Consider the following 12,941-nt stretch of genomic DNA (forward strand, 5'->3'; position numbering starts at 1 on the left):
TTTTTTTTAAGATTTATTTATTTGTGCATACAGAACTAGGATACAGGCCAGAGGCACAGGGGTGGTGAGAGGCTTCACCAGAGACAGAGAGGGGAGCAGAACAGGCCAACGGACTAGTCCACTGCTGAGGGGAGCAGCGGGCTGGTCTGGAGAGGTCTGCCTCACCATATGGATCACCTCCTGGGGGCAGGGATCTAACTCATGCTGAAGTGGCTTTAGCTTCTTAGTGTTGTGCTTTGACCCGCTGCGCCACCAGAGAGGGCCGCTGGCCATCATATTTTTAGTGCTATCACGTTATTCAGTGCTGACTATGCTGTGGGCCTTCCACATCCTACCTCCTTTAACCCCCATGGCGTAACAAGTCCTATGAGCTAGAACATTCTGAACTAGAACCCAGAGAAGCTGAGTGACTTGTCCAAGGTCACAGAGCTCCCTAGTAAGTGGGGCGTAGTCAGGATTTGAACTGGGGTGACCGGACCAGATGCACTCACACACTGCCTGGGCTGGGCAGGCGTGAAAGGGATTTGGGATGAGCAAGAGGAAAAAGGTCACCCCTGCCCAGGCAGGAGGCTTAGTGATTCCTCCGCGCTCTGCATCATTTCCTGTTGTTCCTGGTTGTCCTTTTTGGAGAGGGTCAAGGTTTCTGAAGAAGACAAGCTGGCATTTCAGACCTGTGAATGGGCCTACTCCCTGCCTCCTGATGTTGACGTCCCCAGTACAAGGTCTTCTCTTCTCAGTATCTTTAGATCAAGATTCCAGCCCTAGTTTTTTTTTTTTTTTTTTTTTAAGATTTATTTATTTATTCATACAGAACTGGGGTACAGGCCAGAGGCTCAGGGACGGTGAGAGGCTTCACCAGAGACAGAGTGGGGAGCAGAACAGGCAGATTGACAAAGTACACTGCTGAGGGGAGCAGCGGGCGGGCCAGGAGAGGTCTGGCTCGCCATGTGGTCTCCTCCGGGGCAGGCGGCAGGCGGGAATCGAACTCATGCAGAAGTGGCTTCAGATTCTCAGTGCTGCGCTTTAACCCGCTGCGCCACCAGGGAGGGCCTCCAGCCCTAGTTTTATAACCCTGGCCCCTCCTTCCTTAGGAAGGGTCCAACCTCTGGAATGATTTTATAGTCAGGGCAGCCTTGCTGGTCAAAGCACTTCTTGAGGGGGAATGTTAATAAGAAGAGTTTAAACAATTAACAAATAAGTCACTCAATTTCATTGTCTATGTGGAATTTGAGCACATAGAAAAAAGCAGGTGGCTTCTGGACACCCAATATCAAATAAGGATTAGAGAAAGAGGTTCACAGTCCCCCTGAACCCTGCACCTCTGGCCTGGAGAGTGAAGGGCAGGGGTACTGGTGTTCCCACCTGCCTCTACAGACACAAAGGAAGTCCTCCCGTGTTCCTCTGGTTTCTCCTAGACTAGCCAATAACCAAGCAAGTATCAGATGGAAAAGAGAAAAATATCAAGAGGAAGTTTAATAAGACCACCTACACCTCCTGTAGACACAGGAGAAACCCAGCCTGACTGATTTAGCCTGGTGCCAGCAGACGCCATCTTAGATAGCTGGGCTAAGACTGAAGGGCTTTGGAGGAGGAGAGGGAAAGTCAGGTAGGGAGGCTGCAGGGAAGGTGCAGCCAACAAAATTATGTAGATTACGTTCTGACTTCTTGGTTGAAAAGAGATAAGGAGATTAGGTCTACTCCTCTTGCAGAAGTTTACGTGTACATAACTTTTTCAAAAGCAACCTCCACCCAGTCTTCAGAGCCTCTCCCAGGAAATCAACCTTTTGCCAAAAAGACTTATTTTGGGGTGGCAGATTTTCACTCCCCCACACTCTCTAGGGGGCTGAGGGCCGGGAGTTGGAACTTCACTGGCACCGGGTGGACTTTCGTAGGGACCAGGAAAGCATCGGTTAACCAAGTTTGCCAGCAGGACTTGGGGAAGGGGAACTGGAGTGGGAAGGAGCTTTGGCCTTGCTGAGAGCACAGTGTCAAAGACCCTGTGTGACTGATTCAAAAAGGAAGTCAGGGCCAGCCGGGACCTGGGCTGCTCCTGCCTGCCCCCCCCCCCCCCCCCCCCCCCCGGTGCGAGAACGGGCCTTCCAGAGAGTCTGAGAGTCTGTGAAAAGGGTATGTGGTTAAAACCTGGGAGGGCCAGCCTCCCGCTCTGCTGAGTCAGAGTTTTCAGGGGTTCTGTGAAACTACATTCTCTCCCTGGAACCAAGTTCTCCACTTCTTGTGACCCCTGTGTGGCTAGGAAACATAGGGGTGGAGACAGGATGAAGAATGACAATAATTACAACCTCTCTGTGTTCACATAGGCCAGGCCCGGTTCTGGGGGTTCTGTGTGGATTAGCTGCTTTTATCCTTGTCACAGTTCTGCAACGTAGTCAACGTTGTGGCTCTTGTATCACAGGTAGGCAAACCGAGGCTCAGGGAGCAATGGGAGAGGAATCTGGGATTTACGCCACAGATCCCCCTCTTCACCTCTTGCTAGAGGCTCAAGAAAGGGGTCAGACAGCAACCTGAAACTAACGGAAGAGTCAGCCTGCTCTTCTGCTGTAACCTTACGGACAGAAGGAATTGGGGTCGATGGGCTGTGGTCTGAGCCCATAGACAGAGTTTTGCCCCACAGGTAAACATTTTCAAGGAACCACTGGGGGAAAAAAAGGAAAAGAAACAAAATAAAATTACGGTTATCCTTCAATAGCCCCTTAAACTGTGTGGGTCTGTCTGTGGATTTGTTGGTAAACAGATGATGTAAACTTATGGTACCAATCAGTACAGTTCAGTCTATGTGTTTCCTCTTCCTTATGATTTTCCTGATGACATTTCCTTTTCTCTAACTGCTTTTATTGTAAAAAGACAGTGTACGCATCTGCAGATTTTCCAGAATGGGGGGAGGTTTGTACCCCCAGCCTAAAGCCTCAAGTGTTCAAGGATCAACTATAATTCTAGATTTTATTTTATTTTATTTATTTATTTTTTAATTCTAGATTTTATTTAACCTGTTCAAGGGTCAAATGTAATTCTGTATTTTATTTAACCTGAGATAACTGCAACATCATTTCACATGTAATCCGTATACCACCCCCATCAATGAAATGATTTCATTGTTCTTTTCCTGCAAAATCCCCACAAATCCCATCAGAAAGACTTGTTTCCAGTCTCATCACTGATACAGCGGAAAGAGTCTACTTGCAGGCCTGAGTTGTTCTCAACTTGCTTTAAAAACCAAAACCCTCCAATAAATGGAGCAAGTGTCATTGTTAACATTGAAATCAACAATAACAAGATAAATCAAAGTCCCAGAGCCACATGTGGCCTGTGGCTGCCATTTTGGATGGTACAAATTGGAATGATTCCATCATCAAGAAAAGTTGTATTGGGCTGCAGGGCTCCTAGTTGGGGTCCCCCCAGATCCAGGAGAGGGACACAGTAGGAGCTTAGTAGATATATGTTGGAAAGGAAAGAGGGAAAAGAGAGGAAACAGAGAGAGAAAGGAAAGAGAACAAAGTTGCAAAGAGCCTCCAGGCTAAAGGCACAGAGCATGCAGATTGGTGGTGTGGTAGAGCATGGACTGTGCAGAGGACAGGTAGAACTTGACAGTGGGAACAGAATGACCCTGGCCCTCCTGGCATGGGGATCAGTGAGGAGGTGGGGGAGTGCAGACAGACAGGCAAACCTTTGAAGAACCCTGACTCTTGGAAGAGAGTCATTCATTTCTTTAGCTGGATTTTTCAGCTATTGATGTGGTGGGCTGGGGCCAAGCTTAGCTCAGCCAGGTTGTGGAAGAATCCAGACTGAGAGTATTATTGAAAATACCTCCCTGTGGCCCTTCCTGGTGGCGCAGGGGGTTAAAGTGCAGCACCGCAAAGCAGCTGCAGCTAGTCACAGCCACTTCAGCATGAGTTCGATCCCCACACAGGGAGGTGACCCACATGGTATGGCAGGCTTCTCCTGTCTCCTCGCTGCTCCCCTTGGCAGTGTATTTCATCAATCTGCCTGTTCTGCTCCCCACTCTGTCTCTAGTGAAGCCTCTCAGTACCCCTGCACCTCTGACCTGTACCCTAGTTCTGTGTGCATAAATAAATCTTTAAAAGAAAATTCTTCCCAAGGGAGGAAAAGGCAGAAGTCAGGCAGATGCAGCAGTCTGGGCTGTCTGCAGGGTGACACGAGCTGGTATAGACCTTTCATACTTTAGTTTCCTTTGCCTTGTGGTTTCTTTTCACTTACTTAGAAATGCTGGGTTAGCACGTTCTGGGTACATCCTGTTCTCTGCAGGTGGGTAAGGTATTGATGGTGCTGATGGGGGTAGCTATGACCCAGGAAATATTGCCAGTGGTTGAGGGTTATTAAGTGTGCAAGTCCAGGACCTAGTTTAATTTATTTAATTTAGCTTATCAGCTATTAGCATTGTGGTGATGGTGATCATAAAAATACATCCAAGTCATATCCCAACTTTCACAAATGTCATTTACAATTTTGCCTGGGTTTTTTAGTGTGCAAAAATGGATGAGGGGAAAAGGAAAAGAATGGAAAGGGGGAAATTTACCCTGTCAGAACTTAAAATTGGCGGTTAGCTTCCTATAATCCAAACAATATGCGCCCCCCCCACCCCGCCCCTGCCAAGACTCAGCAATTCTGATCCTGGCTTTTTGCTTAAGAGAGGTGAGAACATAAATCCACACAGACAAGGACAGTCACAAAAGCTTTATGCATCATAGCCAGGCAGGGAACTAACGAGAGCCAGGAGCATGGATAAGCACTCTGCATTTTGTTCACACAGTGGAATTCTACTTGGCTATAAAACTGCAAACAAAAAAGCAAACCCTAATTTACACACAAACATGGGTGAAAGTCAAGGACACTATGCTGGGCGAATGGAGCCAAGTACCGAAAAGTTCATTCTCTAAGATGACAGTTGAAATAGTACCAAACTGGCCATCTTGATTTTTGATGAAAAAACACAGAACTGTAGTGGCCTCTGGGGTGGGTGGGGACTGGTGGGACAGGGACACTAGGAAACTTTCAGTCCAGGATGGTGGACTGTTCTGTACCTTGATAGGGGGTTGGATTTCCTGGGGTGGAGGTAGGATATGTATCTGTCTGTCAAGATTCACTTAAGGTGAGTGTGTTTCTTCAAAAGGAAAATGATGTGGAAAGACTGGCGGTGGGCTGCTTTGCAGTGATGTTTACAGAATGAGCTGGCTGCAGGGAGACCTGAAGAGACTGTCATGAACTAGTAACTGAAAACTTACATGATGGAGAGGAAGGTGAAGGTGTGATGTTGATATTGTTTCAATGGAAACAGAGGGAGAGAAAGGAGAGGAAGAGGAGGAGGAAGGGGAGGAGAGCGAAGGGGAGAAAAGATAGGGGAAGGGGGAGGCAGAAGGGGGGGGGATGCAAGGGGCAGGAGCCCCTGAGCAGGAGCCAGGGCTGCCCCCCAGCTGAGCACGTGTGTTTCTGCAGGCACAGTGTGGTCACCCACTAAGCTGGCCGTACTGGCTCCCCGGGGGTTGGCATGGAGGTATTGGGGGAGACCAGGAACTCATTAACAAAGTCAGATGATAATAAATATATATGTAACTTATTAATAAACCCAGATGACTCACAGATAGAGAGACATCTCTCAAGCATTTGTTATTTTCCTAATTAGATTTATTAAAAAGAAAACCAAAAAAAAACCCACTACGGTGGTCTAGGAGATGCCAAGAAGCACTCCCCACTTCAGGGGCTTAACAGGCGAGGAGCTCACACCCCAGGAGCCCTGGGGAGGGGCTCCCTGGTCACCTGTCCCGGGACCCAGGCTCTGCCACCTTCCACCCAAGGCGCGTAAGTCCCCCCAGACAGCCCCACTGGCCTAGGAGACAGTGGTCATGATTCAGAACCAAGAAACACAAAAAGGCATGAAGTGGAAAGTTCCAGATTTTCCTAGCTGCAGCTCTGGAATCCACCATTTAACATAATTTCTCTTTGTGTGTAAATCTTGGCTTTATTTTTTGTAAACACAATTAAGACACTACTTCATAGCTAACTCTGCTCCTTGTCTTTTCATCCTTTGTAAAGTCCCTGGGATCTTGCCAAATAAACACAACCTCTCCCTCCAAAAAAAGAGATTATTATGAGATTTTCAAAACATCTAAAAACTTTGGAAGAATTATCCAGCGAGTACGCTTAGCCCACTACAGGTAAAATTTTATATTTGTCTGATCACATATCTGTTTATCCTTCTACCTATTCACCCCTTCTTTTTCTTTTAAGATTTATTTATTTATGCATGCAAGAACTAGGATACAGGCCAGAGGTGTGGGGTGAGAGGATTCACCAGAGACAGAGTGGGGAGCAGAACAGACTGACTGACTGAAATCCACGGTTGAGGGGAGCAGCCGGGAGACAGGGGAGGTCTGCTGCGCCCTGGGGGTCACTTCCTGCGCTCTAACATGTTGCACCACCAGAGAGGACCTATTCATCCATTCTTATTTCTGATATGTTTGAAAACTGCAGAAATCGGGGCATCCAACCCTGGACCTTCCAGGGTATATAACGTTAAATAGACCTTGATAGTTGTTGATGGGTTTTTCTCTTAATAGATGAAGCTTACAGATAGTGTGCTACATACACCTGAAGGTGGCCAGTTTTGAAAACTACACATGTCCCTGTTGAGTCTAAAAACATTTTCCACTGGATGGTGGGGTTCCAGGGTTTGTTGGTGTCCTGCCTGTTTATCTATTCTGTTATCATTTGTGATCTCTCTTTTAAGCAGCGTCCCCACAAACACTCTGGTTTCTAGCTCACAAGATACATCCCCAAAGGCCTATCTATTCCATAAATTTCTGGGAATCATATTCTTTTGTATAGCACATAAATATAGTGGGGTACATGAGTACCCTCATGTCAGATACAGGTTTTCAGAGGTAGGACATGGTAGAGGATAAATTTCTGCTCCCTTTAGCTGTCCCTCCTCCTGGGAAAGACTATTAGAAAGAAGTTAAAAGACAAAGAAAATCGCTACTAAGAATTCAAGGAATAGACAACAAAAAGTTACCAAATCTTAAAAGCATAGGCCAAAAAATGGTGACTATTAAAAGAAAAATGGACAATGGGAAACCCGTGAGGATTACAATTGAGATGAAAAAAAATGTGCAAAATGATGTAAAAATAAACTTTTTAATAAAAAAAAAAAGAAAAATGGACAAATAGTCACCAAGTATTAAAATAAAAATAGATCCCCCCAAAAGACAATAGTATTGTTGTAAAGGGAGAAAGGGGTGGCATAGGCTATTGTGTACATGGGGGGGGTCTCCCTGGTTGAAAGCATAATTTAAATGCTGCCAAATGTTACTTCAATCACTTTCCTGCTGAGAACTGGGCTGCTGGCTTTGCTCTTGGCCAAGGTGTGAGTCATTCGGTGGAGGTGGAGGTGGATGTGCTGAGTGCAGTTGGAGGCTCCAAGCGGAATTTCAGACGAGGAAGGACACCCCTGTCAGACACAACTGTCCGGACAAAGGCAGGGTGACCGGACATGTACAGTGTGTTCTGGGGATCAGGTACAGTAAGCCCTACTCAGCTTGGGGAAATCCTGGCAACGCGCCCCAGGGAAAGCCAGGTTGGCCATAGGTTGAGTCAGCTGAAAGGCTGGCTCAGAGACACTGCCAGTCAGAGGCCTGGAGGTGTCGGCGAGGCAAGCTGAAAGCTGCTGGGGATGGAGGGCTCCCTGGGTATCAAGCTGGGAGGTCCCTGGAAGAGAAGCTCCCATGACCCCTTGCCACTGCTCGTTCTTCCAGTGAGACCAGAGAAGCCTCAGGCCACACAGCAAGTCCCATCCAGGCCTGGGCCTGGCTAGCCAGAAAGGCCCTGTGGCAGTGATGATGGCATTAAGCGTTTGTATGAATGAAACAACCAGGCCAGCAGACTGAGTTTGATGTGTGGGAGTAAATATTTTGGTGACTTCACACACGTCGAGCTTATGCACTCACAGTCCAGACACAGGACTGCCGCCTCCTGGCAAACACCCCTCCCCAGGCTAGTCTGACCCCTCCTCACTGAGTGCGTGGTCTGTTTCCATCCAGCTCATTTTGCCCAGCAAAGTGAGGAGTCTGAAACCATGGGGTAGAACCCAAGTATCTTCAGGGCTCCACGCCCCCGGGAGGCCCTCGGGCCTCCATCCTCATCCTTTAAAGATGGCTTGAGTTGTACTCTGTTTTGACAGGGGGAAGAAAACCCACTCAAAACACACTCGCCCTGGGGGTCTGTGTGAAAGTAACTTTTCCTAGCTCTTGGATGAACACCCAGGAGGGAGATGCTGCTTTAAAATCTGTTTCTATTGAGAGATTTCATTGAAGTAGGTCAATAGTCAATACATTATATAATGACAATATCCCCCGGGTGTTAAATATTCGTTGCGCCAGAGGGAGGGAGTTGGAGACTGAGACTTGTGAGGTTATAGAATCACGTGAGCAGGACCTTGGATTATCGTGCGCCTCGACCATGTCGTGTCTTTGCCTCGACTGGTTTTTGTTTTGACTACTCTGTGTCTCTGAGTGTGCAGAAACAGGGCAAGTTTGAGCTAAGGAATCTCTCAGGGCGAAAGTCCTGGTGTGAGGGTCTCTCCACGTGAACACAGCATGCACACAGCCAGGTGTCATGGTGAGAGCAGCAGAAGCACCGAGACGCCCCAACTTTCTCCCCATTTCCCAACCTTGGCTGGGCCAGCTGATTACGTGCCCCACACACGTGTGCATTCCCCATTTGCCTGCTTACACCTTGGATCTTTTTTATTTTCTGTCTGATTCTAAACCAAAACGATTCCTTGGGTCTGGGCTGCCCCCGCGTTGTGCCTCTAGGCTTCTTGTTGTTCTGGACATGGCCTGAGTCATCCTTTTCCATCCCGCTGCCACGCATTGTAATGAGACAAACTGAGACCTAGCTCCTCTCTCTCTAACTGCCCCCGGCCCAGAATGAGTCCTGGTGAAAGAACAGGAGTCTCTGTCTTCCCCCTACCTGGAGTGTGAGCGTGCAGCTTCGGGGCATCGGTGCCTGGGCTCAAACCCCAGCTCTGTCTTCTGCAGCTGTGTGACCTTAGCCAAGGGATGTTGCCTGTCTGGGCCTCCCTGTCTTAGTAAAACAGTGAGAGTAAGAGCACCGCCTTCAGAGGGTGGTGGAGAACACCATGCACCCATGACCATGTGAGGGCTGTTTTAATGTCTTACAAGTATGGACCGAGGGCCCCCTCCACACGAGCCAGGGTTTTCTCTCCGTCGACAACCAAGATAGGAAAAAGAAGACATCCTCAGTTTCATGGACTATACATGCAACAATTGTCTGGCTATGAGGTCAACCTCAGGGCAGCTGGAGGGGGACAGTGTCAAGGGGAACAAAGCAGGGTAGGGGAGCTGTTTGGCTCTGACTATCTGAGACGGTGAGTGGGGAAGTTATAAGCCTGAGTGGAAGACAGAGAGAACCGAGCCAAGGCCCTGAGGCAGGACTCAGCCTGAGAGGCTGGAGGAACTCTAAGGAAACCTGTGGGACCGAAGCTAAGAGCAAGGAGGAAGGGGAGGAATGGAGAGAGAGGGGTGTGCTAGATGGTAGGGCTTTGGAACCCCAGGAAGGTCTTAAGCAGACTGGACTGAGGTTCTTTTTTTTTTTTAATATTTATTTATTTATACATACAAGAACTGAGGTACAGCCAGAAGTGGGGGTATGGGGAGGGGGGAGGTGAGAAGATTCACCGGAGAGTGGGGAGCAGAACAGGCAGATGTACTGAAATACACTGCTGAGGGTCCTCCATCCAGCAGCGGGGAGAAAGGAGATGTCTGTGGGTCACCTCCCTGGCCAGGGATTGAGCTCCTGCTGCGGTGGGTGCAAAGAGTGCTGGGCTTTAACCCACCGTGCCACCAGGAAGGGCCCTCATTGTCTTTTTTCTCACTGTGTGGACTGGGCTGCCTGGCCCGGAGCACCCAGAGTGGGCTGACCAGACCCTCCCCCACCCAGGGAATCTGAACTGGGAGCCAGTGTGTTTATTGCACTCCGGTTGTATGCCAGGAATGGGGGCAAAACACAGAAGGAGACAGACACCTTGTGTCCTCGGGGCAGAGTGCAGGGTGGAGACTCTGGACTGGTATTTTCTGGGGCCTCCTCTGAAGAGTGCGGTGTAACCTGGGGGAAATAGATAAAACCTCTCTGACCCCCCATTTCTTCTGGCATAACCCGGTGTTCTCAATATCCACGTCCTGGGGTTCGGTGAGTCTGTGATTAAGCTTGTCCTTGGTAGAGAAGTTCCATAAGGGGACTCCTCCGGCCCTAACTCCTACCCCTGGTGTCAAAGGAAGATCGTCTCTGAGGTTTGAAGAGGCCGATGAACAGGCAGGCCCAGGCTGTGTAGGATCCTGAGTTCTGGGCTAAGGGTGCAGGAGGAGGAAGCAGGCAGAGGACTGGGCTGGCAGGTGGGCTGAGGATGTGAGTGTGAGCAGGAGACTTGATCCGGCCAGGGCAGTGAAGGGGAAAGGTGGGAGGTGGAGGTTGCACCCCTTAGGCCATTCTCAGAGTCTCAGGGCCAGGCCAGGCCAGGAACCCCGCGGAGCCCAAGCAAACGCTCAGCTAGTCGCCATCACGTCAGTGGTAGCTCCGCTGCCCCCCCACCTTCTCTGCAGAGACTCTGACACAGCTCTCATCCTCATTCCTCTGCTCTAATTGAGCGATCATGGCATGCCCAGCTCTGAAAGAGGCATGGGAACGGAATGGGTCACCCTGGGGCCAGATTTGATTTACCCAGTGGGGTGAGAAGGCTCAGGGCATCTGTCTTAGGACACACAGTGAGAATCCAGCCAAGCAGGAATCCAGATAATGGTGGCAGGGCTGGGGAGGTGAGGGGAGAACAGTTTGGCCACCAAAGCTGAAGCTGGGAAAAGACAGATGACATTCGTGGCAGCAACAGCAAAGGCAGAGGCCTGGGGGTGGGACTAGTGCTGGGGGCTTTTGGAAGCTTTGATGAAGTCTGGGCACAGGTGGAGGGAGGAACAGAGATTTCCAAGAGCCAGTGTTCAACTCCCCGCTCTGCTGGAATTTGGCCAAATTTCCTCTTCCTGGTCCAAGTTCTCCTCTGTAGTTTCCTGACAAGCGAGGAGACCCACACTCTATTCCACTGTGTCTCCATAATGATTGTCCTGGACCGAGGGGTGAGGCTGTGGGCTCGGGATGAAGCCAGGCTTTGGGAGGCTTTCAAGGGCGGGTGCTCAGGGTGAGAACCACAGCCGCCATGGAAAGCGCTTCTCTTCCCCATCCAGTCCCCTTCATTCATTCGCATATTCATACAGCCACACATTTGTTCATTCGGTCAAATACTGGCTGAGCACCAACGATGTCCTAGCAATGGAGGTTTCTCCCCAGACTCTTGGGGTAACGCAGTCTGGAGCTTGCACTCTGATTTGGGAGATTGTTGAGGGAGGGACACCCCTACATTTATTCATCCAGAGACCATTTCTTCTTCTTTTTTTTTTAAAGATTTATTTATGCACACAGAACTGGGGTGTAGGTCAGAGGCGCAGAGAGGATTCACCAGAGACAGAGGGGGAGCAGAACAGGCAGATCCACGAAGTCCACTGCTGAGGGGAGCAGTAGGCGGGTCAGGAGAGGTCTGCTGCCCCCTGTGGTTTACCTCCCTGGCAGGGGATTGAACTGGTGCTGAAGCAATTGCTGCTAGCGTCACAGTGCTGCACTTTAAGCCAATGCACCACCACGGAGGCCCTCATCCAGAAGTTTTTCTTCATTGGCACCTCCATGACCCTCTTCTGTGCAATCCAGAAGAAATATCCCCCTCAAGAAACTTGGAGAAGGAGACTGAGATCATGCTGTTAGGAGAGCCCGTTTCCTGGGCCTTTATCGGCACCTGGGTCTTCCTTTATCTGATTCCACTTAATCCTCAAGCAGGATTAAATCCCTGCCGGGGAGGCAGCTCTCTGCCCACCTGAGACTGTACAGCGGCCTCTCTTTTCCTAATACACCTGTTTCTTTAACAAGCAAAACAGCAACACCCTGGGGTAGAGATGACTGCTTCCCTCATGTGACAGAGGAGGAAACTGAGGCTTAAAGAGGGGAGAGCCACTACTCAGGGCACAAAGAGGAGAGACAGCCTGGTCCAGGCACTTCAATGCTGATCTGCCTGGTAGCTGCTGACCTCAGAGCTGTTGGCTAAAATGCCTGGTAACCAGTGACGTCACAAGCTCCACAATCCACGTAGGTGACTGATGCCATCCTAAGCTGTGCACCCTCACTTTGCCCAGGGCCCCTCCTGCTGTATCTGTTGCTGTGCATAATTAACAAGATTAAGTGGTCCATATTTCTTGAGTGTCAACAAGGAGCCACTGTCTATGGTCCAACTTTATTTTTAAGCCTTGGACAAACATGTGCATAGTACTTATTGCATGCTAAGCATTTTGTTTTACATGCTCACAACCCTGTAAAATAATTTTATTTTTAGTTTCCCTTTGGTGGAAAAAACTGAGGCCTGGAAAGGTTGAGTGACTTGCCCCAAGCTGCACAGCAGATGAAATGTAAAATTCAAACTGTGGATTGTTGCAAACCCACCGAGGGGTGCACTGGGGTGCGCTGACCACCATGTTTGCCCGACACCTGAATTTAGGAGACTCAGAGACTGGAGAAACTGAAGCAGGAGCCTGGGGTCTGAAGTCCCAAGTCTGTTTATTAGGACTGCCCATGGGTATATATAGGGTCTGTAGGTGCAGGGAAAAACAGGAAATGTGCCCAGGAAATGTGCCTGATGCACCGGACTTGGGGTTTCTTGTAGCTTCTACTTGAAACAAAGCAGTGGGCTGCAGCTGTTTGCAGGACAGAGTGCACTGTGCTCTGCTGACTTGCTTGTTAACCTTCCTGGGGAGTGTGCTCACCCAGGCACAAAATAAGCCAGCGCAGGCAGGTGCACTTGA

The sequence above is a fragment of the Condylura cristata genome, unplaced genomic scaffold, assembly GCF_000260355.1.
Source record: "Condylura cristata isolate star-nosed mole 26May11 unplaced genomic scaffold, ConCri1.0 scaffold00041, whole genome shotgun sequence".
NCBI classification, from domain to species: domain Eukaryota; kingdom Metazoa; phylum Chordata; class Mammalia; order Eulipotyphla; family Talpidae; genus Condylura; species Condylura cristata.